Here is a 27,803-nt window from a genome sequence, read left to right as displayed (position 1 = left end):
GCAAATCTAACACTTTATCTCACTGGCTGTTTCTTCAGACCTTCTGAGATATCCTGAATGTTTTGATGTATGTATATTTAGCTGCATCACTTTCAATTGTGTTGTCTTTATATTCCAAAATGGCTACTTTGACATCTGTAATGAAATAACCCAGGAAGTTTAAAAGTTCTGCTATTACTTAGTCCTTGTTTTGAGTCCCGATGCCAAATTTGTGTGCAATGTGATGTTATCCTGTGCATAATCCAGATGAGCATTGAAGGGAACAGCATTAAAACAAGAGACTGTGAAGGTATCTGTAGATCAATAATTACCAGACATGTTCTGATTTTTGGCCACCACAGCCTTATGAGGGTTTTCTTATGCAATGTTCCCTCATAGTGTAATCAATCCTAGCTAAAACTGAGTGGGTTGGGATAAGATGTGATTCCTTAGTTACCATTACAGAAAGCATACTACATATCGGACATTAATAAAATTGAGAGAGTTCACAAGAAGAGTCCTCCACTCCTCTACTCGCAACAGAATACCTTATTCCACCAAACTTGTAATATTATTACTATTATTATTATTATTATTATTATTATTATTATTATTATTATTAGTTTTGTTGTTGTTATTGTTGTTGTTGTTGTTGTTATTATTTTATTATTATTATTATTATTATTATTATTTATTAGATTTGTATGCCGCCCCTCTCCATAGACTCCGTAGACCTTTGGGCTTAGACAGCTTAGAGCAGGGGTCCCCAACCACCGGGCCGCGGACCAGTACTGGGCCGCGGGGCATGTTGCACTGGTCCGTGGAGTCAGCAGCTGCCGGCCCTCATGCCGCCACCCCCCTCCCTCCAGCGCTTCGCCTCCCGCCGGGCAAGAGGCCTCGGGAGGCAGGTTCTGCCGGCAACAGGACGATGGATGGGACAGAGGGGCGGGAAGGACCGAGAGGCTCAAGCCTCTTTTGGCTTCTGCCGCGGGGCGCTTTTGCGTTTTTGGCTGGGGGGAGGCAGGAGGGCCAGCCTGACCCCCTTTCTCCAGCGCTTAGCCTCCCGCTGGGCAAGAGGGCTTGGGAGGCAGGTTCTGCCGGCCACAGGGCAATGGCGGGAAAGAGGGGCGGGGAGGACCAGCACCCCCATGCTTAATCCCGCCCCCAACCACACCCCTTTCCACCCCCACCGGGCCATAGAAAAATTGTCTTGCTGAAACTGGTCCCTGGTGGAAAAAACGTTGGGGACCACTGGCTTAGAGCTATGTCGCCTTTGATCTGATCTAAATGTAGCTCATAAAATCATCTGTCACAATGTCCTACCTGTCAGTGAATACTTCAGCTTCAACCGCAGCAATGCACGAGCATGCTAACATGTTGTAAGATGCCCTGAGTCTAAGGAGAAGGGCAGCATAAAAGATTGAATGAATGAATAAATAAATTCAAATTCAATGTAAACCTCTCAAAAATCGACTGCAGAGGGATCAATGCCTGGAATGCACTACCTGACTCTGGTTCCTTCCCCAAACCCCAAAAACTTTAACCTTAGACTGTCTACAGTCAACCTCATCCCATTCCTAAGAGGTCTGTAAGGGGCGTGCATAAGCATACCATTGTGCCTACTGTCCCTGTCTTACTTAAATATTGTCCAAATTTACCTGGACCTGCTTTGCTTTTGTTTATGTTTATATCAATACTGCTATCTTGTACATGTTTTGATAAAACAAATAAATATTTTTTTTTTAAATTGGATTTGCATTCAGCTGGATCTTCCTCCATAAGCCAGTCAAATGTTCAGCTAAGAAATCTTAGTATAACAAACCATCAACTCTAGCGGTGGTGGACTAGTAGCCGGAACACCTAATCCGGCTCGCCTCCGTGGCTCTGGAGGTCCCGTGAATTTCAGAGTTATGCTGCTGCACCCATGCAGATAGCAAAATCGTGCATGGAGAACGCAGGTGCGCACATGTTCCGGCAAGATTTTTTGCTTTTGCGCATGCGTTCTGGCTAGTAGCCCACCCCCTGAATTCTAGTTTACATCTAAGAATAATTAGGTTCATACAATGTGCTATGACAAACACTGTGTCTTAACAAAATATGTGCATCCTGTTCCTCAGTTCTGTGGAAAGAAAACAAAACTAGAAAAATATATATATTTCCCCCATTGGAATTAGGATACTAATTGCAATATAAATCAGCATTTGGGGAGGACATCCCACTGTTATTGCTAGGATTGCAAAATATTTATTTGCAAACCATTTATGTCAGAACAAACAAGATTATGAAAATAAAATCAAGTCAAAAAACAAATATAAAGACATAATATAAATATGCATGTCTGAAATAATGTTTCCAAGCACCGTCATGAACAACTGTCTAGAAACAACTGCAAATCTAATTGTAGCCCCAAGAACACAACTTTAGTAGAAAACAGAAGGAGAAGAAAATTATTTTATTATGATTCTGACAAATCTATTTTGTGCTGCATAATATATGACGGGATGTTTTCCTGGAATCTTGCAGAAATAAAAGCAACTAGCCAGGACGATCCCCAACCATATTTGTTCAGTACTCTATGTCCAAAGGAATGAATTATAGAGAATAATACATGACTTGCCTTCAGGCACCAGCAGTATCATTAGCCACATTCATAACTGATCCAAAGCCTTTTTTGTTGGAAAATTCCAAGTTGATAGCAAGTTCTACAACAATAAGAGTTTTAATGGAAGAAAAGCAAACTCATGCCGTATTACTTGCTAAGGCAGAATTTAAACAGAATAACGGTTGGAAAGGTTTATGGAGATCTTCTAGAATTCACAAGTGTCAAACTTGCAGCGTTGCATTGCTGTCATGTGATGGTTTGTGATGGTTTTTTCCCTCCGCGGAGCTGGGGTGGGTGTGGCTATGCAGTTCACGGCCACCAATTTGACATCCCTAGATCTAGATTCTAGGCCAAAGCTCTGCTCAAGCAGGAGACCATATACCACTGATAGCAAACCTATGGCACAGATGCCACAGGTGGCACATGGGGCCATATCTGCTGGCACATGAGCTATTGCCCCAGCTCAGCTCCAACATGTATGTGTGTGCCAGCCAGCTTATTTTTGGCTCACACAAAGGCTCTGGCAGGGATTTTTGGTAATGACCTTTAAAGCCCTGCATGGCAGAATACCTCCGGAACCGGCTTCTACCACATGAATCCCAGCGGCCGATAAGGTCCCACAGAGTTGGCCTTCTCCGGGTCCCGTCGACCAAACAATGTCGTTTGGCGGGCCCCAGGGGAAGAGCCTTCTCTGTGGCAGCCCCGGCCCTTTGGAACCAACTCCCCCCGGAGATTAGAACAGCCCCCACCCTCCTTGTCTTTCGCAAGTTACTCAAGACCCACCTATATCGCCAGGCATGGGGGAACTAAGACATCTCCCCCAGGCTCTCTTATATTCTATGTTTGGTATGTATGTGTTGTATGGTTTTTTAACAGTTGGGGTTTTTTATATAATTCTTATTATTAGATTTGTTCCATTGTCTATACCATTTTTTATTGTTGTTGTGAGCCGCCACGAGTCTTCGGAGAGGGGCGGCATACAAATCTAAATAATAATAATAATAATAATAATAATAATAATAATAATAATAATAATTTTTGACTTCCAGAGAGCCTCCATTGGTTGGGGCAAAGAGTTTTTACCCTCCCCTGGCTCCAGGGAAGCCTTTGGAGCCTGGAGAGGGTGAAACATGAGCCTACTGGGCCCACCAGAAGTTGGTAAACATGCTGTTTCTGGCCTCCAGAGGACCTCCAGGGGTCGGGGAATGCTGATTTCACCCTCTCCAGGCATTGAATTATGGGTGTGGGCACTCACGCATGCACGACAGCGCATGCGTGTGCTCTTTGGTTTGCCATCACTGCCACATACCCTTTCAGACAAGTGATTGTCCAATTATTTCTTTAAAACCTACAGGTTTTGCTCCAGTTGTGGAGCATACACAACTTTTGAAGATAACCCATTCTATTGATTAATTGTTCCATCATGAAATTTCTCCTTATTTCTAGCTTTGTTCTCTTCTTGGTTAGTTTCCACCCGTTGCTTATTGTCCTCCCCTTAGGTATGGAGAAAAGATTGACCCCCTTTCTCCTCTTAGATATTGGAACACTGCTATCATGTCAGCCCTAGTGTTTCTTTTCATTAAACTAGACATGTCCAACTCCTGCAACCATTCTTCATATGTTTTAGCCTCCAGTTCCCTATTCATATTTGTTGCTTTTCTCTAACCTAATTTGATTGCATAGTTACAAACCTGGATCTTTATGATTTTATGGCAAACATGGATCTTCAAAGATGCACCATTTCCTCTACAGCAGAAGGGGAAGATCTTCTTTGGATAGTTCCTAAGCTAGGAGCTGTTGATGGGGTGATTTTGTACATGTGACAGTTCAGTCTATATTTGTTGCAAAAAACATTTTGGCTACAATGAGGAAGGTGACATGTCATAGCTTGAGTCAGTAATTTTAAAAACATTTCTGTATGTGTTGTTATTCTTTCAGAATTTATCTCAGTTTTCATCTGGAGTACTACCACCAACATATAAATCTTACGTCGGATTGAGTTGTAAAATTCTCTTAAAGCATTTTGCCTTTATTGGTGCTTTTTATACTTTACGTCTAAAAATATACTCTAGAATTAAGTACGCATTTACTTTATTTAGAACACCTTTTGTTCTATTCTTTCACCTTGGAACAAAATTATTGTCTTCTTTAGATTACCAAAACCTAGCGAGGTGGACTGGACTGTGTATACGGATAAGGTTCAACTCAAGGGGGCGCTTTGAATTAACTCCACCATATTGGTTACACACATATACAGACTTCAAGGCCTTGCTAACATCTACTTTCCAAACAAAAATACAGTAATACCTTGTCTTACGAACTTAATTGGTTCCGGGACGAGGTTCGTAAGGTGAAAAGTTTGTAAGATGAAACAATGTTTCCCATAGGAATCAATGGAAAAGCGAATAATACATGCAAGCCCAAAACTCAGAAACCTGGAAGCCGGGACCTCACCGCAGAAGGAGGCTTGAGCCTCCCAGTCCTTCCCGACCCTCCCGCACATCGCTCTCGGCTGGAAGGATCCCCCATAGGAGGCCAGCAGAACTGTCTCCCAAGCCCTCTTGCCCTGTGGGAAGCGAAGTGCTAGGGTGGGGGGTGTCAGGCTGGCCCTCCTGCCTTCCCCCCAGCCAAAAACCCAAAGCCTCTCCGCCGCTGCAGGAGGCAGTTCTGCTGACCATGGGCAAGGGACGGGGAGGATTGGGAGGCTTAAGCCTCCTGCAGTGGCTGCGGCGGCGGCGAGGCTTTGGGTTTTTGGCTGAGGGGGAGGTAGGATGGCCAGCCTGACACCCCCCACCCCAGCACTTTGCCTCCTGCTGGGCAAGAGAGCTCAGGTGGCAGTTCTGCCAGCCACGGGTGAGGGGCGGGGAGGATTGGGAGGCTTAAGCCTCCTGCAGCGGCTGCTGCTGCGGAGACGTTTTGGGGTTTTGGCTGGGGGGGGAGGCAGGAGGGCCGGCCTGACCCCCACCCCCACCCCAGCGCTTCGCTTCCCGCCGTGCAGGTGAATGAGGAAGGGGGGCATCTGGACCAGGTGCTTCGGCTGGCAGTCGGGAGGCGGGGAATCTCGGTAGGGGCAGAAACGAATGGAAAATCCCATCGGGGGCAGTCACAAGGCAGGGGAATCCCTCCGTCAGTAAGAGTGCGCGCGCAGTAAGAGAGCCCACGAACCCGGGCTCAGGTTCGTAAGACGGAAACGGTTTTTAAGATGAGGCAAAGAAATCTTAAACCCCGGGTTCGTATCTCGAAAAGTTCATATGACGAGGAGTTCGTAAGACGAGGTATCACTGTATACAGGAAATACATAAAGACAACAATTGTCCAAAGCTTACACCCATTTTTATTAACCCACCCATTATCCTTTCTATTGCCTGCTGCCCAATGGCAGTATTCATAACTTTCTGAGTATTGTGGCGTTCTTTCTAGAATGAGAATAATGTTGTACTTTCATCTAAATGGAGGGATGATTTATATGCCACAGACAGATTTGCAGTATGATCCTGCTTGACCCAAAATGACAGGTTTGAAAATGGTATTGTTATTGAGTTATTTATTCAAAAATATGCAAAATGTTCTTTTGTATAAATCCTGAACTGCCTTTATTATTAGGACAGGTGTGGGAACAAAAGAGTTGAGGACTATCCTACATTTCACAAAGGAAAAAATGACACCTTGATGAGATGTGTCACTTTAATACCAGGTAGATGAAAATAATGTGACTAGTTAGACAGTGACAGGAAATATAGGTATAGGTAGAACCTCCCAATGATAAAGGCTCATGTAATTATCATAACAGTTTTTAGGACATTAAGCATGATCTCAAGTATGCTTAGGTTTCCATTAAACAAAGGATGTGTTTCACTCTACCTCTTGCAACTGAATAGACTTCAGAATAATAATGGCTGACCCAAGCCTAACAGTCTGCAGAATATTAAATGGATAATTATTAATTATTTTGTCTAAAGCTTACTAGCATTTTTTTCTCAGTATAATACATCTGCTCCAGAGACTATTTTTGCCAACATGCAAACTATAATTTTAGATCATTTTGAAAATAATATTTTTCACCTTTATTCTGTTATTTGACATGTGAATGTAGCAATGATGAAATCCATTTTTTTTTTCCTACTGGTTCTGTTGCCGTGGTTTGGTGGGCATAGCAGGGAAAGGATACTACAAAATCTCCATTCCCACAACACTCTAGAGGAAGGATACTACAAAATCCCCATTCCTTCTCCACTCCTGGGGGAAGGATATTGTAAAAGCTCCATTCCCAACCCACTCTGGGGCCAGCCAAAGGTGGCATTTGCTGGTTCTATGAACTACTCAAACTTTTATTTTATTTTATTTATTTATTTTGTCCAATACACAATGAGGGTTTTAGTGGGTATATATCTATGTACACATAGTTAAATACATGATGAAGGTTATAGAGGAGATACTCATAGTAAAATATATCTAAGAAAGAATAGAAAAGAAGATATAGGAATAGAACATATCAATGAAAGAATAGAAGAAGAGATATAGGAATAGAAGAAAGGTATAGGAGATATAGGAGAGCAATAGGACAGGGGACGGAAGGCACTCTAGTGCACTTGTACTCGCCCCTTACTGACCTCTTAGGAATCTGGATAGGTCAACCGTAGATAATCTAAGGGTAAAGTGTTGGGGGTTTGGGGATGACACTATGGAGTCCGGTAATGAGTTCCACGCTTTGACAACTCGGTTACTGAAGTCATATTTTTTACAGTCACGTTTGGAGCAGTTAATACAGTGTTCCCTCGATTTTCGCGGGTTCGAACTTCGCAAAAAGTCTATACCACGGTTTTTCAAAAATATTAATTAAAAAATACTTTGCAGGTTTTTTTCCCTATAATAAGGTTTTTCCCGCCCGATGACGTCATATGTCATCGCCAAACTTTCATCCGCCTTTAATAAATATTTTTTAAAATAAACTTTAATATATAAACAAGGTGAGTAATAATCTAAATGGTTGCTAAGGGAATGGGAAATTGCAATTTAGGGGTTTAAAGTGTTAAGGGATGGCTTGTGATACTGTTCATAGCCAAAAATAGTGTACAGTGAACCCTCGAGTTTCGCGTCCTCAAGCATCGCGAAAGGGCTATTTCGCGAGTTTTAAACCCGGAAGTAAACTCCACCATCTGCGCATGTGTGCATAGATGGTGGAGTTCCCCAGCTGGGAAGCTGGGCGGCTTCCCTGGGTCTTTCCCCTCTTGCCCCGTAAGACCCCAGCGGCGGCGCGAACAACGGCGTGGGCGGGCGGGCGGCACGCGCGGGGACACCCCAGCTCCGCTGCCCAGCTGGGGAGCGGATCTGGGGTTTCCCCAAGCGCACGCGCGTTGCTGGGGCCGCTTCCCAGCTGGGGAGCGGAGCCGGGGTTTCTCCAAGCGCGCGCGCGTTGCTGGGGCCGCTCCCCAGCTGGGGAGCGGATCTGGGGTTTCCCCAAGCGCGCGCACGTTGCTGGGGCCGCTCCCCAGCTGGGGAGCGGATCTGGGGTTTCCCCAAGCGCGCACGCGTTGCTGGGGCCGCTTCCCAGCTGGGGAGCGGAGCCGGGGTTTCTCCAAGCGCGCGCGCGTTGCTGGGGCCGCTCCCCAGCTGGGGAGCGGAGCCGGGGTTTCTCCAAGCGCGCGCGCGTTGCTGGGGCCACTCCCCAGCTGGGAAGCGGCCCCAGCAACGTGCGCGCGCTTGGGGAAACCCCAGATCCGCTCCCCAGCTGGGGAGCAGCCCCAGCAACGCGCGCGCGCTTGGAGAAACCCCGGCTCCGCTCCCCAGCTGGGAAGCGGCCCCAGCAACGCGCGCGCGCTTGGGGAAACCCCAGATCCGCTCCCCAGCTGGGGAGCGGCCCCAGCAACGCGCGCGCGCTTGGGGAAACCCCAGATCCGCTCCCCAGCTGGGGAGCGGCCCCAGCAACGCGCTGCGGGCGGCGGTGGAAGTAAAAACACCATCTGCACATGCGCAGATGGTGTTTTTACTTCCGCACCGCTACTTCGCGAAAAATCGATCATCGCTTGGGGTCCTGGAACGGAACCCTCGCGATGATCGAGGGTTCACTGTATTTACTTCCGCATCTCTACTTCGCGGAAATTCGACTTTCGTGGGCGGTCACGGAACGCATCCCCTGCGAAAACTGAGGGGACACTGTATTAAGTTTAAATCTGTTGTGTGCTCTTGTGTTGTTGTGGTTGAAGCTGAAGTAGTCACCGACAGGCAGGACGTTGCAGCATATGATCTTGTGGACAATACTTAGATCCTGTTTAAGGCTTCTTAGTTCTAAACTTTCTAGGCCCAGGATTGAAGGTCTAGTCTCATAGGGTATTCTATTTCGAGTGGAGGAGTGAAGGGCTCTTCTGGTGAAGTATCTTTGGACATTTTCAAGGATGTTAACGTCTGAGATGTGATATGGGTTCCAAATAGATGAGCTGTATTCGAGGATGGGTCTGGCAAAAGTTTTGTACTTTTTAGTTTTGTATTTCCACTTCCGATTCTCCAAACTACTCAAAATTTCCGCTACCGATTCTCCAGAAGCCGTCAGAACCTGCTGGATTTCACCCCTGAAACATACTGCATTTAAGGTGTGCATTCTACTATTCTATATAAACTAAAGCATGGTACCAGATCTTGAAACTATTTTTTCATACACAAGACTTCTATGAATCCAAAGAAACTAATCGCTGGAATCAAACTTACACTATTATAGAATGCAAATTCTGCCTGTGGAATACATCTTTGAAAAGCCTGTTTGGATATTGTGATGCTAAACACGGTAGACGGATGGTTCTTTGAGCCCCAGGGAAAGGGAAAGAAGGGAAGCTTCTCAATATATTCGGAAAACCTCTCTATGCCAGCAAATATATAACATCAGTTGGTTATGGTCTGGATGTGTCATTCAGAAGACACTACTTAGCTGCAGCTGCAAATATAGTATTGAGTGGGAAAAATATGTTCTTCTGTCATTGGTGGGAGCAAGGAATAAGATTTATATTTCCTATGTTACAATCCTATATTTTCTTTGTTGTACAGGCATTATTGTGTTTAAGGAAGATGGATGGATGGATGGGTGGATTACATTGGATAAGCAATTCTGGTTATCGGAGGGTTAACACAAAGGCACAGCAAAAACAAAGAGGGAGAGAGAAAAGACAGATTATAAGACAAGAAAAAGAAAGAGGAAAGCAGAGAAAGGGGACATTTGGAGAGATGTACTGAAAGTAGATTACAGGGAGGGTTTAATCATGGACGAAATCTGTCATCACAACTTTAGTCTGGGTTTTTTTCCCGGGCTCTGGAGTGAAGGAAATTGGGACTCCTTCATGTTTTCAGTTACTGCTTCTTCAAGTCCAGGAGGAACCCATCTCTTGTCTAATTAAAGTGAGTAAGTGAAGCTTACAAGGAGGAACACAGCTTGTTACAGGGTGGCTTTTCCAGAGCTCTGCAGGTTACACAGAGACAGAAAGGAGGGAGTAAATGTTCCTGGAGTGGCCAGATTCAGGAGGCAAGCTCTGCCTACTTTCATAGTGGGGAGAATTTCAGCAGGTGTGTTTTCTTCTCCGACAGTTTTATGTTCAGGCGAGGCAAAGAAGAAACAACTCTAATTTGAGGAAGAAAATGATGTAGGGTGCTGCATACCATTTCCAAATAGGGCATATGGAAGAGGACAATGACTGGATGGGCGAAGCTCAGAACCAGTCCAATTGGAGGGCCACAGAGACGAATAAAACTGTATACTCCCTTCCTCCTCAAAGGGGGTGAATAATGGATAGCAGTTCAGTGCTTTTTGAAGGTGTTTTCTTTAGGTAAGTGATGCATGGCTGCTGATTATCTCAGCATTTGTTTTATGCTTTATTAACTTTGCACGGTACTATTTTCTGTTGGTATTATAACGCTCTTCATCTTTGACAATTTTCTCTGTTTGAATTTGTCATTTTTGTTTGACGAATAAAATAAATCACTGAACTTGCTGAATGAAATAAATAATAGCTCTGGTATCTCTTTCTGCCAAGGATAATGCTGCAGGGAGTACCAGGTCTTTTTGTGAACCTCAAAGCACTCCAGAAGCAAATGCTGTAGTAGAAAGAGTGAATTTTAAGAGGTTTTATGATTCTGGAATAAGGCACAGACCTCTCTCTGTCACTCAGAAAATTTTCTGACCTTCAGGAAAGCTAACCATGTTAACTAACTTACAATCTTGCGTTGGTGGCTCTGAGCAATCTCCCCCAAGTCATACAAACCTTCGCTTTATATTTGTGAATTTCGTTGTATGGGTATAGAATGACAATAAAGTATTTAATTATTTATTTGTATAGTTAGCATAATGGACATATTAGTCAAATGCCAAAGTGTCGTTTTAAAAAATCCTGTGGAGTTTATTTTAAATGATCATACATGAATGAAGGCACGTACATGTGTCCCAGGATAATGTTGCAGGATCCCATATGAGTCGGTCACCGGGATCCAGAGGTGTTGTCTCCTGAGTTTTTGGACTTGTGCTGGAGCCCTTCATCGGGGAACTTCTTTCTAGCAGAGGTTGAAAGCTTGGAAGACACAACCTTTGGTCCTGGTGAGCAACCCAGATTGGATCCTGCAATAATCATACAAATGATATGCTTTCCCATTAATCTTACTTTAGAATATGTTATTATAACACAGATTTTAAATATATACTTTATTAATTTATTAAGAATGGGGAAGGGGAATGGGAATACAAAAAGAATAAGAGGGGTGCAAAACAAGAGATCTTTTTACATAATAACATATATAAATTGATGTACAGTATATTCATTTCAAGCATTTATCTATAGATATTTACATTGTATTCAATATTAGTAATTACTTAATCTCATATCTATGAAATATGTTAATTTAAAGATAAAGTAGTGCTTTGATATATGTGTTAAGAGATAGATGATATAGTAAAAGTTTTGGATGGGGTAAGGGAAGGGGGGGTGGTACCTGCTAGATAGCAGGCATATATATTTTGACAACTTATTTTTGGTTATATTTATTAAGTTTGTGTATTAAAGATGCTTGTGAGTTATGTTGTTAGTAGGTTGTCGATAGATATCGGTTGGATTAAACTCAGACAGAGCGTGTGTTTTGATTTTAGTCGGTATTTTTATTGTACTGTATATATATTTCTTTTGGTGTAGGATAAGGAATTTTAGTTGGTTTCTGTTTTATTGTTTTTAAGATTAGATAGCCATCTGTAAATAACACAGATTTTAAAAAATGAAAATATTAAATCAGTGAAGGGCTACCAAAATTTTTACTACCACACTGTGGGTGTGGCTTATGCAGGACACCCTGCATTTTCTTTCAACATCTTTCAGTGCAATTTGGGTGCTCTGGGGTGGAGCTCCATTTTTGGTACCCCACTGCGCCCCATCCCCCCCAGTCCAGGCACTAGCCCCCCCTCCCCCCCCGTATTAAATGAAACCTGGTGTAATTCTCCCTCTCCCGAACTGCGATTTAGTAACGTGCAATCTCCAGATTCTTGCCTCCGGCAAAATTTGTTTCTGTTGGTGAAATATTGATATCTGTGGGACGGTACTCATCCATTGAGAGTCTGGGGTGGTCCCTCGTTTAAGGTACCAAGGTTGTCTCTGTTTTTTACAACCAGTTTTTGGAATAGTACATACTGTAAACAAGTTAAGTGCAGCATAATCAGGAGTTGCAAACTGTCACTATTGCTTACTCTGTGCAAATCAGAATTATTCCCTTAATAGGAACAGCGGAAAGGAGGGTGTTGAAATACAAAAAAAGACTGCCAAATGCAAAAACCTCAATTGTACGCAACAGAAAGAAGCCTAAACGTTGAACCCAGTTAAATCAACTTAAAACTAGAGAAAGACAGTAATTTTATCCAATCATGCTCAGCTCTAATATGAATTGTTACAAAAAACCTACAAAATCTATTTGTCCAGAAGGAACAAAAAATGTGAGTAGACATTAATTGTGCCCTGCAGATATTTCTTACTTCTTAAAATCATACACTAAGTTCATTCATTACACTAAGCCATAATGTTATATACCGTACTTGGCTTTAATTTAGTGTGATGTATAAAGTCATAAGTGAATCAAATTATTATGAATAATCATACTTTTTTTTTGTTTTCATCCATACATTATGTGACAGGGCTCCAGTGGGCGGTTGCTACTGGTATGGCTCGGATCCACGAATTGATAGCGGTGGTGGGAGGCTCCACCCACCCACCCTGGACTTCTGCGCATGCACGCACACAAACCAACAGCGAAGGGATTTGCAACCCATTACTGCAGGGTTTCTATAATTCCCAAGATTGGGAGAAATCCAAAGTTCAGTTTTTCGTAGGCATACCCTTTGACATGCCTCTGTGTAAGATAGAGTAATGTTTCCCAACCGTGGTAACTTGAAGATATCTGGACTTCAACTCCCAGAATTTCCTAGCCAGCAAATAAATGCTGGCTGGGGAATTCTGGGAGTTGAAGTCCAGATATCTTTAAGTTGCCATGGTTGGGAAACACTGAGATAGAGGACCTGCTTCAAAATCTGGTAATTTGTACAGGACAGACAAAGAAAGAGATTTAACAGTTATGAGGAAAATGGCTGGATAAAAGAAAGAAGGTAGACGTTTTGTATCTTGACCCCCTAAAAAGAAAGACGTTTTGAACTCACACCCTGAGTAACAGAGAAGAAGGAGCTTTATAACTCAATATCACCACTTAACTAGTTTATTTAATGTAGGCATTTAAAAGATATTGGTTGGATACATGCAACAAACCACATGGCTAGATTCTGACATGACACTGCAACAAACCATAATTTACAAATAGCAGTGGCTGGATTCCCACAGTATTATACAAAGCCTAACCATGCAAACCATGCAGAAGACCATCCCAGGGCCAGCTGACGAAGATGTCCAATTTAAGCCCCAGAGCCCAACATATCACCATCCAATGCTGTAGATGGGTGCCAAAATTCCAGCCCATGCCATTCAGATTTATAGGTTTGCATTTTGGCCGAAGCTGCTGTGTTTAATTTTTGTGGATCCTATTGTCATATTTCTATTCTTCTATTTTTCCTTGACTCCTGTGTTTAAACATTGCCACACATAAATACATTTCAACCAAAGATGATTTTCTCCCTATCTATATGCTGATTTAAGAAAGGCTTAACCTGTTGAATGCATGTGTCAGATTTCTGCGAAGACAAAACAGGAAAGCAACGGTGCAGAGAAACAGTGGCCTCCGTCGCTGGCTTTTCATTCTCATGTAGTATCCTGGGTACAGAATGCTTTCCTCAAAACAGTATTGAGTGGTCCCCACCTCTATCTTTTAAACACTGAATAAATTCTAGGCATTACATAAATTCTTGTTTTATTTATCAAGAGAGATCTCCATTTATTACTAGTTTTATATTTTACACACACTTGAATTTTATCTATGCCTTTCTTAATGTATCCATTTTCTATGTACAGTATTTTTGCTTTGAGAAAAGCAGGCATTTGATGCCCTTAAATTGAAACTAAACATATTTGGGATTTATGTTTGTGTATATTTATATTTGTATTTGTATTTAGATTTAGATTTAGATTTAGATTTAGATTATTTATATTTTATATTTTATATTTTATATTTTATATTTTATATTTTATATTTTATATTTTATATTTTATATTTTATATTTTATATTTTATATTTTATATTTTATATTTTATATTTTATATTTTATATTTTATATTTTATATTTTATATTTTATATTTTATATTTTATATTTTATATTTTATATTTTATATTTTATATTTTATATTTTATATTTTATATTTTATATTTTATATTATTTTATATTTTATATTTTATATTTTATATTTTATATTTTATATTTTATATTTTATATTTTATATTTTATATTTTATATTTTATATTTTATATTTTATATTTTATATTTTATATTTTGGATTTTGGATTTTGGATTTTAGAGTTTAGAGTTTAGATTTTAGAGTTTAGAGTTTAGAGTTTAGAGTTTAGATTTTAGATTTATATGCCACCCCTCTCTGAGGATTTATATGCCACCCCTCTCTGAGGATTTACACACACACACACACACACACACACACACAATGTTAGTGAACACGATTGCATGCAAACAGACACAAGAAAAAGCAAAAAGCTTCTCTGATTTTGATATTAAGATAGGAACTTCATGGCACACGTTTGTATTTTGCCTGTGGTTGCTTCGTACTCAGATCTCACCAGCTGTTTTCATGATAAGTAACATACAGAGTCATCCAATACTCAAAAAAAATTGTAATGTTTGTGATTGTTTTATTTCATTTTAGTTCTGTCTATTGCACGGAATTACTTGTTGAGATGAGCAGCTGTATACCGGTAGTCCTCCACTTACGACCATTTATTTAGTGATCATTCAAAGTTACAACAACACTGAAAAAAGTGATTTATCACCATTTTTCAAGCTTACAACTCTCGCAGCATTCATATGGACACACGGTTCAGAGTTCAGATGTTTGGCAACTGGCATATATTTATGATGGCTGCAATGTCTTGGAGCCAACTTTTTTGACCTTCTGACAAGCAAAGTCAATGGGGAAGCCAGATTCACTTAACGACCCCGTTGTCTACATAACAACTGCAGTGATTCACTTAAACATTGTGGCAAGAAAAGTCAAAGAATAGACCAAAATTCACTCAACTCTCTTGCTTAGCAAGAGAATTTTGGGGCTAAATTGTGGTTATAAGTTGAGGATTACTTGTCAATTGAATAAAGAAATAAAATAATATGCCAATCCTGATCAAATTTCCATTTATTTTGTATGGTTCAGGAGTGTGTTTGCTGTTTCAGGTTGCAAATATTTTTGCCCTGCTTATTTGAAACTATGGTTGCTGTGTATAGATTTACCTTTGAAAATATTAAACGCAAACATGCCTATAGAGATACAAATTTAGAACAAGTATACAGTGGTACCTCTACCTAAGAAAGCCTCTACTTAAGAACTTTTCTAGATAAGAACCAGGTGTTCAAGATTTTTTTGCCTCTACTTAAGAACCATTTTCTACTTAAGAACGCAAGCCCGGAAAAATTTCCCAGGAAATTTGAGAGCAGCATGAAGGCCCGGCCAGTTTCCTGCCATTCCCCCTTTAATCCCGGCCATCTCGGGCTTTTCTGGGCTGCCAGAGGAGCCTTTCAGTGGCGCTTAAGGAGGCTTTGGCAGTCCATAGTGAATGAAGCATTTTCCTTTCTCTGGGCACTTGGAGAGGGAATAAACCACTTCGCTGTGGTGACTCCCTCGCGCTGCCTCCCATATACCCAGCACGAGGTTGCCTCCTAGAATGTCTGGGCACAGAAAGGCAAAAGGGGGCGCTTTGCCCTGGCCGGATCAACTCGGCTTCAGCCAAACCAAGGAGTCACCACAGTGAAGGAAAGGCGCCAGTTACAAAGTGAGCGAGCAAGAGGAGAGGGGAGCCCTTCAGCGTGGGAAGGAAGAGGAAGCAGGTAGCAGCAGCAGCAGCAGCCACCTTTCAGTCAAAGGAACGGGAGTTTCCCCCCTCTCGTCCACCTGGGTTTCTCTCTCTGGTGTAGTGTATGGAAAGCAGCCTCACGCTGGGTGTATGGGAGGCACGTGCTCCTCCTCGCCTCACCTTCTTCCTTCAGCAGCGACAGTCCTCCTCCTCTTGTTCATCCTCCTCCCCCCACCCAAATTCCAAGCTTTTATTTCTTTCCTAATGGCTTTGCACACATTATTTGCTTTTACATCGATTCCTATGGGGAAAATTGCTTCTACTTACAAACTTTTCAACTTAAGAACCTGGTCATGGAACGAATTAAGTTCTTAAGTAGAGGTGCCACTGTATAGTCCTTGCCCCAAGTGTTGTGTTTGGGCCTGGGCCAGCTGTTGCCCCCACAGATGGGGGAGACGCCACACACAGTAACTGTGAAAGCCTGTCTGACAGCCAGGATGATGCAGCTGACAGCCAGGAAGATGTAGCCAGCAGTCAGGAAGATGAGGCAGAGAGCCAGGAAGAATTGGCAGACAGTTCAGGGGAAGGGGCTGGCAATTCGTCAGACAGTTTATCCTTTCTCAGCTCGTCTGCAGGACAATACATCAATTTACACAGTCGTAGGGCCTTACAAAGAAGGGATCGCTTTAAGAAGTAGGATAAGCACACCTGGGCTGGGTGTGGTTCCCTTAATGAGGGCTAACAGCATAAAAAGGGAACGGGGCCAAGGCAAACTGTGGCTGATTATCTGGGTGGTTTGTGTGGCGTCATTTGTTCCTGCTTTGAAGTTCCTGCTCTTGGATTGCACTTCAGCGTTGTGGGAGTTTGAACGCTCTGGGACAAGCTGCTGCTTTTGTGCTGTGAATATTCAGAGATTCTTGGACTATTTATGCTCCGTGACTTTGGTATGTGTTGGCTTTTCACTGAACTTTGTAGCTGACTGAATTTTGCAACGAATCCTCTTTGTTTCTCCTGAAAGTAAGGACCATTTGCTTTAGACTTTTTTCTTTACTGTTTAATACAAGTTTGCTGCTTAACTATCCACGTGTGTGTTTGACCTTTTTTTCTGGACCATTAATCATTGCTTGAGGCCGGTCAGGCAGAACACCAAGGAGCTTATAATGTAAAGTTCAATGCAAATGTTAAATGAAGTCATAGCTAGCTTGAGTAGGATGTGAATACAGTATATTCAGTTCTTTAAGCTATAGGTGCTACGGGACAAAGTTTGGCAGGAATGAACAACCTTTGGGTCACTGTAGAGCTGAAGGAGATTGCCTTGGAGAAGCAAGACAAAGGTTGAAAAAACAAAAGTGTGTTTTAACACAGACCAAGTGTGAGTAAGAGGATGAGATTAATTCCTCCTTGATTCATCAGAACAATGATTCCCTAGCCAGAACTCCCTAGCCAGCAATTCTTTCTGGGAATTGCAGTCCATATATTTTCCATTTGCCAAGGTTGAGAAACACAGCACTATACTATAAAAGGCGGGTAGGAAAAAACTCAGGCCAGGCTTTCAAGAGTCTGTTACTATAGTTTAGCTTAATAAGGTATCGTTCCAGCAGGACTTGTTGAGTCTGCTTCTTTTCCTGGTCTACCTCAAAGGGCTGACAGCCACTTGGAGCCAGTCCAGCCACATATTTGCAATTCTTGGAGTCCCCATGAATCAGGAGGAGTCTTCTAGCAACTTTTCTAACTGATTTTATTAAAATGTGTTACAGTGGTACCTCTACCTACGAACGCCTCTACTTATGAACTTTTCTAGATAAGAACTGAGTGTTCAAGATTTTTTTTGCCTCTTCTCAAGAACCATTTCCCACTTACAAACCCGAGCCTCCAAAACTGTAACCGGGAAAGGCAGGGGAAAGCCTCCGTGGGGCCTCTCTAGGAATCTCCTGGGAGGAAACAGGGCCGGAAAAGGCGGGGAGAAGCCTCCATGGGGCCTCTCTAGGAATCTCCTGGGAGGAAACAGGGCCTCCACCCTCTCTGTGGTTTCACCAATCGCACGCATTGTTTTTACATTGATTCCTATAGGAGAAATTGCTTCTTCTTACAAACTTTTCTACTTGAAAACCTGGTCATGGAATGAATTAAGTTCGTAAGCAGAGGTACCACTGTATTTACAAAAAGTGCTGCCTGACTCTACCGTAGACTAATACTCCTAGCATAGACTTGTCCTCCTATAATTTCAACATACAGCAACACCGAAAATAGTGGGAGGGCACAGAGTGGGAGGGCACATATTTTCGACCTTGAAGCGTTTCACATTATTTGTCCTACCCACTTTAACCTTAACCATACCTCCTCCGTTATTTTTACTCATGTAGTTTAAATGTGGCACCTCTTCCTCTTGCCTTCCCACAATGTGCTGTGCCAACTCTTGACTGCCAACCTATTTCCCATATATTGGGCTTGAGTGGTAGGTTGCTTAGAACGGGAGAATTAGAGAAGTAAGATGGTGCCGCAGATCACTGAGAGTTAGCAGCAGCCATGAATACCTTATCCTGTGTCCCCCTATATAGGCTTTCTAATATGTCTTAGAAGACATACAAGCTGAGGCAGACACAATTGAAAGCCTAACAAGTTTATTCAGCTCAAGGTAAATGCTAACAGTGAAAGCACTAGCCTGTCTGCTTAGTGTGGCATGATCAGCCACGCTACGTCCACCAAGCCACGCCCACAGAACCAGTAGTAAAAAAAAATGGATTTCACCACTGCATAATTTGTATAAGACTCCCAAAAGCAAGATATTCTGACTGGATTAGTTGACTAAGGAACATAGAAACATAGAAGTCTGACGGCAGAAAAAGACCTCATGGTCCATCTAGTCTGCCCTTATACTATTTTCTGTATTTTATCTTAGGATGGATATATGTTTATCCCAGGCATGTTTAAATTCAGTTACTGTGGATTTATCTACCAGGTCTGCTGGAAGGTTGTTCCAAGGATCTACTACCCTTTCAGTAAAATAATATTTTCTCATGTTGCTTTTGATCTTTCCCCCAACTAACTTCAGATTGTGTCCCTTGTTCTTGTATTCACTTTCCTATTAAAAACACTTCCCTCCTGAACCTTATTTAACCCTTTAACATATTTAAATGTTTCGATCATGTCCCCCCTTTTCCTTCTGTCCTCCAGACTATACAGATTGAGTTCATGAAGTCTTTCCTGATATGTTTTATGCTTAAGACCTTCCACCATTCTTGTAGCCCGTCTTTGGACCCGTTCAATTTTGTCAATATCTTTTGGTAGGTGAGGTCTCCAGAACTGAACACAGTATTCCAAATGTGGTCTCACCAGCACTCTATATAGTGGGATCATAATCTCTTTCTTCCTGCTTGTTATACCTCTAGCTATGCAGCCAAGCATCCTACTTGCTTTCCCTACCACCTGACTGCACTGCTCACCCATTTTGGGACTGTCAGAAATCACTACCCCTAAATCCTTTTCTTATGAAATTTTTGCTAACACAGAACTGCCAATACAATACTCAGATTGAGGATTCCTTTTCCCCAAGTGCATTATTTTACATTTGGAAACATTAAACTGCAGTTTCCATTGCTTTGACCATTTATCTAGTAAAGCTAAATCATTTACCATATTACAGACGCCTTCAGGAATATCAACCCTATTGCACACTTTAGAGTCATTGGCAAATAGGCAAACCTTCCCTACCAAACCTTCCCCTATGTCACTCACAAACATATTAAAAAGAATAGGAACGAGTGTACAAATCCCCTAATTTTGATTTAAGATTGTTGTGGTTGGCTCTGGGCCAGCTCCTGCCCCAAGAACTGTGGGGGTGGATGTGGGTGAATCCTCCCAGTGTCAGAGGCCAGTGTTACTGCCGTCTGCTGCTGACAGCAACACAGGGAGTGAATATGAACTGGGATCCTCAGAGGGGGTCTGGCAGACAGTCAATTAGGAAGCAATTCATCCTCCTCCTTATCTTCACTGGACTCAGATGAAGAAGCATTCATTGACATACTCAGGCGCAGGGCAATGAATAGAAAAGAGCAGCTACGTAGGTATTACAAGAGATAAGAGTTGGGTGTGGTTCAACTAATTAGGGCTGCTGTTAAATGGGCAGCATACTGGCTTCTGAGTGTGGAAGATTATCTATTCGGAGAAAGAGGAAGTGGCTTTCATCTCAAGGACGCATCGATCTCAGGACTTTGAAATTAAACCATAGTCAAGTGTGTGAGTTGCCAATGGTTGAAGAATGGTAGCTGTGACATTTTCACAGCTGCTTGCTAATTGCTTTGTGTTTGTTTATTGCTCTTCACTGCCTTCAAGTCTGTTGCTTTGAAAGTGTGCCCTTTGACTGCAAAAAGGGTGTTTTGTTTTTCTTTTCTTTTTGATAAAAACTGTGTTCTTGACTTTTTAAGTGTGCGTGTTTGAATTCATACCTTTGCACTTAATTTGGGGCTTGTGCCGCAGAACAAAGACTGACATTTCTTCTAATGAAGAAGGGCTCCGACCATTCTTCTCATTATCTAATTGTCATACTCATCTGTGTTATAAATAGTTAATAGTAATAAAAAATTACATTGTTTCTTAAGTATAGTTTAACTATTTTTAATTTCCATCCAATCATAAAACTTACCCCAAATTTTGTAGTAGTATTTATTTTTCAGCAGGAAATGAATTATTTTGTAATTGTACATTGAATGGTGGAACCAAAATACAATACAGTACATAAATGATAATAAAACAGAGAATGCTCAAAATAAATATAGTAGTATTTGTGAATAGAATATAAAAACCAATGTTCTACAATATATAGCATTATAACAGTATACCATTTAAAGAAAACTTATTTAAATATTACAATATTTAAATATGTTGTTTACAATATTAGACATTAGCCCTCAGCTGATGAATGGAATATATGCTTGATTGTCTAAATGAAACTGATTGGTTTTTAAGGAATTGGGGTTTTAGATTAGTTAGTTTAGTTTATTTGGTGTGTTTGGTGTGAGATACACAAATGGGAAGAGTTTGGTTCGCGAGCTTTTCCTGCAGAGCCGTCCAGGAGATGCTCTCGATGGATTCTTCATCTGCGAGCGTAGTGGCTAGGTTGTAGATCACTGGACCGCAATAATGGAGGAATATAGCTCGTTTTTTGTTGTCCGATGCATCGTCTAGATCAGCGTTTCCCAACCGGTGTGCCGCGGCACACTAGTGTGCCGCGAGACACGGTCAGGTGTGCCGCGAAGCTCCTAGGGAAGCTCCAGCTGGGCAGGGCGCTGCCAGTGCCGGACCGCCAGTGCCACCGACCTGGAGCTCCCACTCGCAGCTGTCCCCCGGCTACTGCCCGATGCAGCTGTTTCCGGCGCTCTCCTGCTGGGCCCCAAAGAAGGAAGGCGGGAAAAAGGAGGCAGGGGCAGGGAGGTGCGGCAGTAGGAGTAAAGGGAGCCGCGGCCGCCCCTGCCTCCTCACGGTGCCTCCGGCCAAATGTGCCCCTGGCTTCTCTGCCCTGCCCCATTGCCCGCCCGATCCGCCCACTCTCCTCCTCCGCCGCCGCCTCCTGTCTTGGAGCGCGATCTGCCCCCTCTCCTCCGCCGCCGCCTTCTGCCTTGGGGCGCGATCCGCCCCTTCTCCTCCGCTGCCACTGCCTCCTGTCTTGGGGCGCGATCTGCCCCCTCTCCTCCGCCGCCGCCTTCTGCCTTGGGGCGCGATCCGCCCCCTCTCCTCCGCCGCCGCCTCCTGCCTTGGGGTGAGCAATCCGGGAGTCCGGGACTGTGTGGCTTTGTGCCATGAAGAGAAAACGGCCAACTTTTCCCTGCTGCCGGAGCCGTTTTCTCTTCATGGCGCAAAGCCACACAGTCCCGGACTCCAGGATCGCTCGCTTCTCTGGTCAGCAAAGCCATCTGCCCAGGAAAGCGCCACGCATTGAAAAAGTGCGATGCTGTTCTGGGCAGCCGGCTTGCTGGCCGGAGAAGCGAGCGATCCGGGAGTACGGGACTGTGTGGCTTTGCGCCATGAAGAGAAAATGGCAGCAGGGAAAAGTCGGCCGGGCTAACGGGAGGCGGCGCGTGGCCGGGTGCTGGGGACATCTGGGAGGGCGAGGGGGCTGATGGCTGCTGCCTCTTAGCTGCAGAGCCGGCGGGCGGAGGCAAAGACAACGGCGCCCTCCATTCTCTCTCTGGCTCTCTCTCTCTCTTTCTTTTTCTCTCTGTTGCCGGCGTGGTGAACGAGAGAGAAAGAGAGAGAGAGAGAAAGGAGGGGAGAGAGAATGAGAGGGAAAGAAAGCAAGAGAGAGAGAGAAAGAGAGGGGGGAAGGAGGGAGAGGGAAAGACATAGAGGGAGGGAAGGAGGGAGAGAGAAAGAGAGCAAAAAAGAGAGGAAGAAAGAAAGAAAGAAAGAAAGAGGGATGGAGAGAGAGACAGGAGGGAAGGAAGGAAGAGAGAGAAAGAGGGAGGGAGAAATAGAGTGAAATGGAAGAAGAGATATTTTTTTGTCCAACTGCTGGGGGTAAAACACGATTTTCTTGACCGTTTTGAAAAGCGCATTTAGTACAAATGACCATAACACCACTCACCAATGATAGAATTGCAGCAAGATAGCCAATATAAATAGCAGCTGCAATCCCCTGCTTCGCTGGAGAAGTAGACATTTTGAAAGAATCAGGAAACATAATGTCTGCAGTAATCGTGATGGAAATGGGAATTAAAATTATGATTCCTGTTATGAAATTCATAAGGCTTCCAACGTTAAAAAGAATGAACAAAAAGGTTTTGTGTGTTATGGCTTGGACAACATTCCACAAGGCAAAGCTCATGACAAATTATCCCCACGGATCCCACAATGCAACAGAAGTTGAACAGATCTTGAGTCAGAAAAAAATTTGTTGGGAAGCTTCTTCAGGTCTTTAGTGAATACCTCACAGTGGACGAATCTGTTTTCTGAATGAATGCTGTGAAGATAACAGGCTCTCCAGATTCCGATCCATAACAAGCCAGGATACAAGCCGTCCTTACTTTTAAGATGCGATAATCTCCATTGATCGCTGGCAGTTGAGGTAATACGCAGGATCCATCCTAAAATGCTAAGCAAATAACCACCAAACTGGACCCTATTAATCCAGACTGACCATTTTGTAATCGTGGAGTCTGTTTCACTTGGTAATTGCCCATTAAGTGATTTATTGGACACGAACGTGAACTTTGAACTGTTGAAATAAAATCAAAACAAAATAGTTCAACGTATAGTCTATGTGTGCTATTGTTCTGACACTTATGCATAAATAGAGGTGTAAAGGACATTCATCACTGATTCTATTGGAAGTAAATTTCTCCAACTGATTTCTTAGCAGTATAAATTTATTTATTTATTCATTTATTTATTTATTCATTCATTCATTCATTCATTCAATTTTTATGCCACCCTTCTCCTTAGACTCTGGGCGGCTTACAACATGTTAGCAAAATCACTTTTTAACAGAGCCAGTATATATATATATTGCCCTCACAATCCAGGTCCTCATTTTACCCACCTTGGAAGGATGGAAAGCTTGAGCCGGTGATGAGATTTGAACTGCTGACCTACAGATCTACAGTCAGCTTTAGTGGCCTGCAGTACAGCACTCTACCTGCTGCCCCACCCCAGCTCTATTTATAAATAAAATTTATTTATTAATCAAATGTATATGCCATTCATCCCATTAAGTGACTCTAAGTGGTTTACAAATACAAATAATATTGTTTTTCCCATTCAAATTTCCGAAAATGTTTAAGTTGCTTATAAAAAAAACAGTGCCTTTAAAAAGTTTAAATCCAATATGTTGGCATTAAAATAATACTCAGCCAATTGTCAAGAAAAAAGCAAGGTACAGTGATACCTCGTCTTACAAACCCCTCGTCATACAAACTTTTTAGATACAAACCCAGGGTTTAAATATTTTTTTGCCTCTTCTTCCAAACTATTTTCACCTTACAAATCCAAGCCGCTGCCAATGGGATGCCCTGCCTCTGGACTTCTGTTGCCAGCAAAGCACCCATTTTTGTGCTGTTGGGATTCCCCTGAGGCTTCCCTCCATGGGAAACCCCACCTCTGGACTTCTGTGTTTTTGCGATGCTGCAGGGGAATCCCAGCAGCACAAAAATGGGAGCTTCGCTGGCAACGGAAGTCTGGAGGTGGGGTTTCCCAGCGAGGGGAGCCTCATCGAAATCGCAGCATCACAAAAACACGGAAGTCCTGAGGTGGGGTTTCGAGGACTTCCGTGTTTTTGCGATGCTGCAATTTTGCTGAGGCTCCCCTCGCTGGAAACCCCACCTCCGGACTTCTGTTGCTAGCGAAGCATCCGTTTTTGCGCTGCTGGGATTCTCCTGCTGGGATTCTCCTGCAGCATCACAAAAACACAGAAGTCTGGAGGTGGGGTTTCCCATGGAGGGGAGCCTCAGGGGAATCCCAGCAGCGCAAAAACGGGCGCTTCGGCTGGCAAAAGGGGTGAGTTTTGAGCTTGCGTGCATTAATCACTTTTCCATTGATTCCTATGGGAAACATTGTTTCATCTTACAAACTTTTCACCTTACAAACCTCGTCCCGGAACCAATTAAGTTCGTAAGACGAGGTATCACTATATTACCTTAACAATTACAGAACTTTATGAGATGTATCCAAATGTCAGATATGTTATGAATATCAAAACAGAAGAAATCCTGCCCCCATTAACATACCATAGTTTATTCTTTCTACATACTACAAATTAAGCCTGACATATTATTTAAGCATTAAATACAAACCCCACTTATTTAGGCATTAAATACAAATCCCACAACAATAAAAGTTCACATAAATGGAAGCTGCCTACCTTGCATCCAGAAGATCTTCATTACGCCTCATTTGCAAATACCTTAGATTATGATCTATGTTGGTGACTGTAAGTTTTCTGAAACAAAACAAAACAAATTAGTTTAACTTTCATTTTTATAGTTGCATGTGTGTGTGTGTGTGTGTGAGAGAGAGAGAGAGAGAGAGATCCCTAAGGATGACACAGCAGAAACAATTTCCTTTTGGATAAATGTCTGTGATAGTTCTCACAAATAATTATTCTAACCCATACCAGTGTTTTCCAACCTCAACAATTTTAAGTGCGGTGTGGTTGGAATGAGCTGATATCACTATAACATGTAACAGGTAGCTTATGCAATAGCACTGGAATTATATTTGAAGTAAAAAATTATATCCCCTCAATTGGTGATCATGGACATATAGTTGCAGCTGTCTCACAAATGACCAGCATCACTTTTATTCTTCTCTAGTCTTCAACTGTCACTGGGAATTCCAACCGTCACTTCTCAACTGACAAACCACAGAATTCCAATGGCCAATCTCAGTGAATACTTTCCATCTTCCTTTCAAGTTAACAGAGACATTTATATACAAACAAAATAAACTAATCCAATGTAGTCTCGATGTAAAATAGTATACCTTGCTTGACCCTCAATCTGCCAGTTTGAGCTAGCTGTTTATCTCCACTGAATTCCCTTCTAAAGCAATTTAAAAGTACAACATGTTGCAAAGAGATGCTTTACAACAAACCAAAGGGATCAAAATATATAAGGAAGAGATGACAACAAAGAAACAACAGTGGAGAAGAGAAAGGTGGGCTGGATGTGTATACTTTGTCTTTTAAATCAATGTCTAACTCTAATTAACTCTATAACTGTCTCATTTGGTACAGTACCTACAGACCCCTCAACTCCTGAACATAAACTGTTTCAACTTCTCCCCTCAGGACACTACTATAGGGCTGTGCATCCCAAAACAATTAAACACAGGAACAATTGAAGGGGCTTCTTGGATGAAATATGTTCTTGGTGAAATATCTTGAAAGAAAAAACTAGAAAGTCCAGTTGAAAAGGCACCTTTGGGACAACCATGACCTGGATGAATGAGAATCTCGATAGATAAATTTATCACCATTCGGTATTAATGGAGATTTGTGGGCCATCCACATTCATGGAAGAGACTAATGACAAGCCCAACCTTCTGATGGAGCCTCTGGAAAAGTTTAAAAGGCTGGGAGGGGCAGAGTTTCTTTGGAAAGGATTTGAACATCCCTGAAGTCTGGATTGATCTCAAGTCCAGTGTGACTGTAAAGGGAATGGGGGTAGTGGGGGGAGGTGTTCTAGACCAGTGATTTTCAACCTTTTTTGAGCCGCGGCACATTTTTTACATTTATAAAACCCTGGGGCACATTGACTGGGAGGAGGGAGGGGGCTAAAAAAAGTTTGGGCAAAAAAATTATCTCTCTCTCTTCCTCCCTTTCCCTCTATTTCTCTCTCCCTCCCTCTTTCTCTCCCTTCCTTCTTTCTCTCTCCATCCCTCTTTCTTTCTCTTCCTTCCTCTTTTTTGCTCTCTTTCTCTCTCCCTCCCTACCTCTCTCTATGTCTTTCTCTCTCTCCTTCCCTCCCCCCCCTCTCTCTATTGCTTTCTCTCTCTCTTGTTCTCTTTCTCTCTCTCTGGTTCTCTTTCTCTCTCTTTCTTTCTCTCTCTGAGCTTCGCGGCACACCTGACCATGTCTCACGGCACACTAGTGTGCCGCGGCACACTGGTTGAAAAACACTGTTCTAGACCAAGATTTCAGATAAAATCTTTAGGCTCCCCACCTAGTGGAGGAAACTAGCAGTATTTCTACTGAAAGAGAATCATATGCCCAGCTAATTCTGGAAAGAGAAAGATAGGCCAAAAGTGGAGGACTTCCTGCACTTGGGAGAGAAAGCATTAAAAAGGTATCTATCCCAGCAACTTTCAAATAGGTGATGAGCTCTCAGCGTCTGTCTTTCGACATATTTCCCTCCCTGGCAATAAGTGGTCAAGGAGAGAAGCAACCTAGAACTAAGGAGAAATGTCCTGACAGTGAGAACAATTAACCAGTAGAATGACTTGCCTCTAGAAATTGTGGGCTCTGGGCAATCTTGACGCATTCACAGCAGAAGAAATCAGCCTCTGCTTCAGGTGGTGACTGCTGGAAGGCACTGCCCTCGGATTCTGCGTGGGGCAGCCTACTTTTCCTTCTGGGATGTATGGAAGGGGCGCCAACTGGATCACTGGTTTGTAAGGGAAACTTTTAAAAAGGATGGAAGACTTCAGCTGCTCTAACAGCCACATAGTTTCATACATTTTTCTCTTCTTCTTTTTACACAATTGCCTTATTGATGGAATGCGTTCGGAAAAAGAATTTAATGGATTTTTATTTCTTCCTCTTTGTTATGAGTTTTTAAAAAAATCTTTTTGTGCTATCAAGTCAATGTCAAGTCTTAGCAGTAAATCACATAGATATACGCTAGAACGTTTAAAGAAAAAAAATAAGCACAAACTAATATAAAGGAAAGAAAAAAGAAGTCTAACGAAAATAAAGTTGAAAAAATTGAAAACAAAAGATATTGTTTTCAATGGTTCCGATATTGATAACAGTACCAATATATTTTATTTATTTATTTTTATTTATTTATTTTATTCAATTGTCCAATACACAAATACATAGGAAGAAAAATAGACATGTGATAATATAAATAAATAAGGGTAAAAGTGAACTTAGAGGAGAGGATATAAGAAAGGAAGAGAATATATAAGATAGGAGAAAGAAAGGAAAGACAATTGGACAGGGGACAAAAGGCAGACCGGTGCACTTATGTACGCCCCTTACTGGCCTCTTAGGAACCTGGAGAGGTCAATCGTGGAGAGTCTAAGGGAGAAGTGTTGGGGGTT

The 27,803-nt window shown here is 42.4% G+C and overlaps 1 protein-coding gene and 1 pseudogene across 1 annotated transcript in view; one reads left to right on the top strand and one right to left on the bottom strand.

The window, feature by feature from the left end:
- Nucleotides 1-34: 34 nt before the first annotated feature.
- LOC139169139 (claudin-4-like) lies at nucleotides 35-26,612 on the bottom strand (annotated as a pseudogene).
- Nucleotides 10,356-27,803, top strand: part of GALR3 (galanin receptor 3) — a 30,113-nt gene continuing 12,665 nt past the window's right edge. Inside the window, exon 1 of the mRNA XM_070754815.1 lies at nucleotides 10,356-10,389. The gene's annotated coding sequence lies outside the window, so the exon portion shown is untranslated. The remainder of the gene's footprint in view (nucleotides 10,390-27,803) is intronic.

This window comes from Erythrolamprus reginae, chromosome 6 (genome assembly GCF_031021105.1).
Source record: "Erythrolamprus reginae isolate rEryReg1 chromosome 6, rEryReg1.hap1, whole genome shotgun sequence".
NCBI lineage: Eukaryota > Metazoa > Chordata > Lepidosauria > Squamata > Dipsadidae > Erythrolamprus > Erythrolamprus reginae.
Note: the sequence above shows the minus strand (reverse complement) of the source record. Positions and strands in the feature narration are given on the sequence as shown.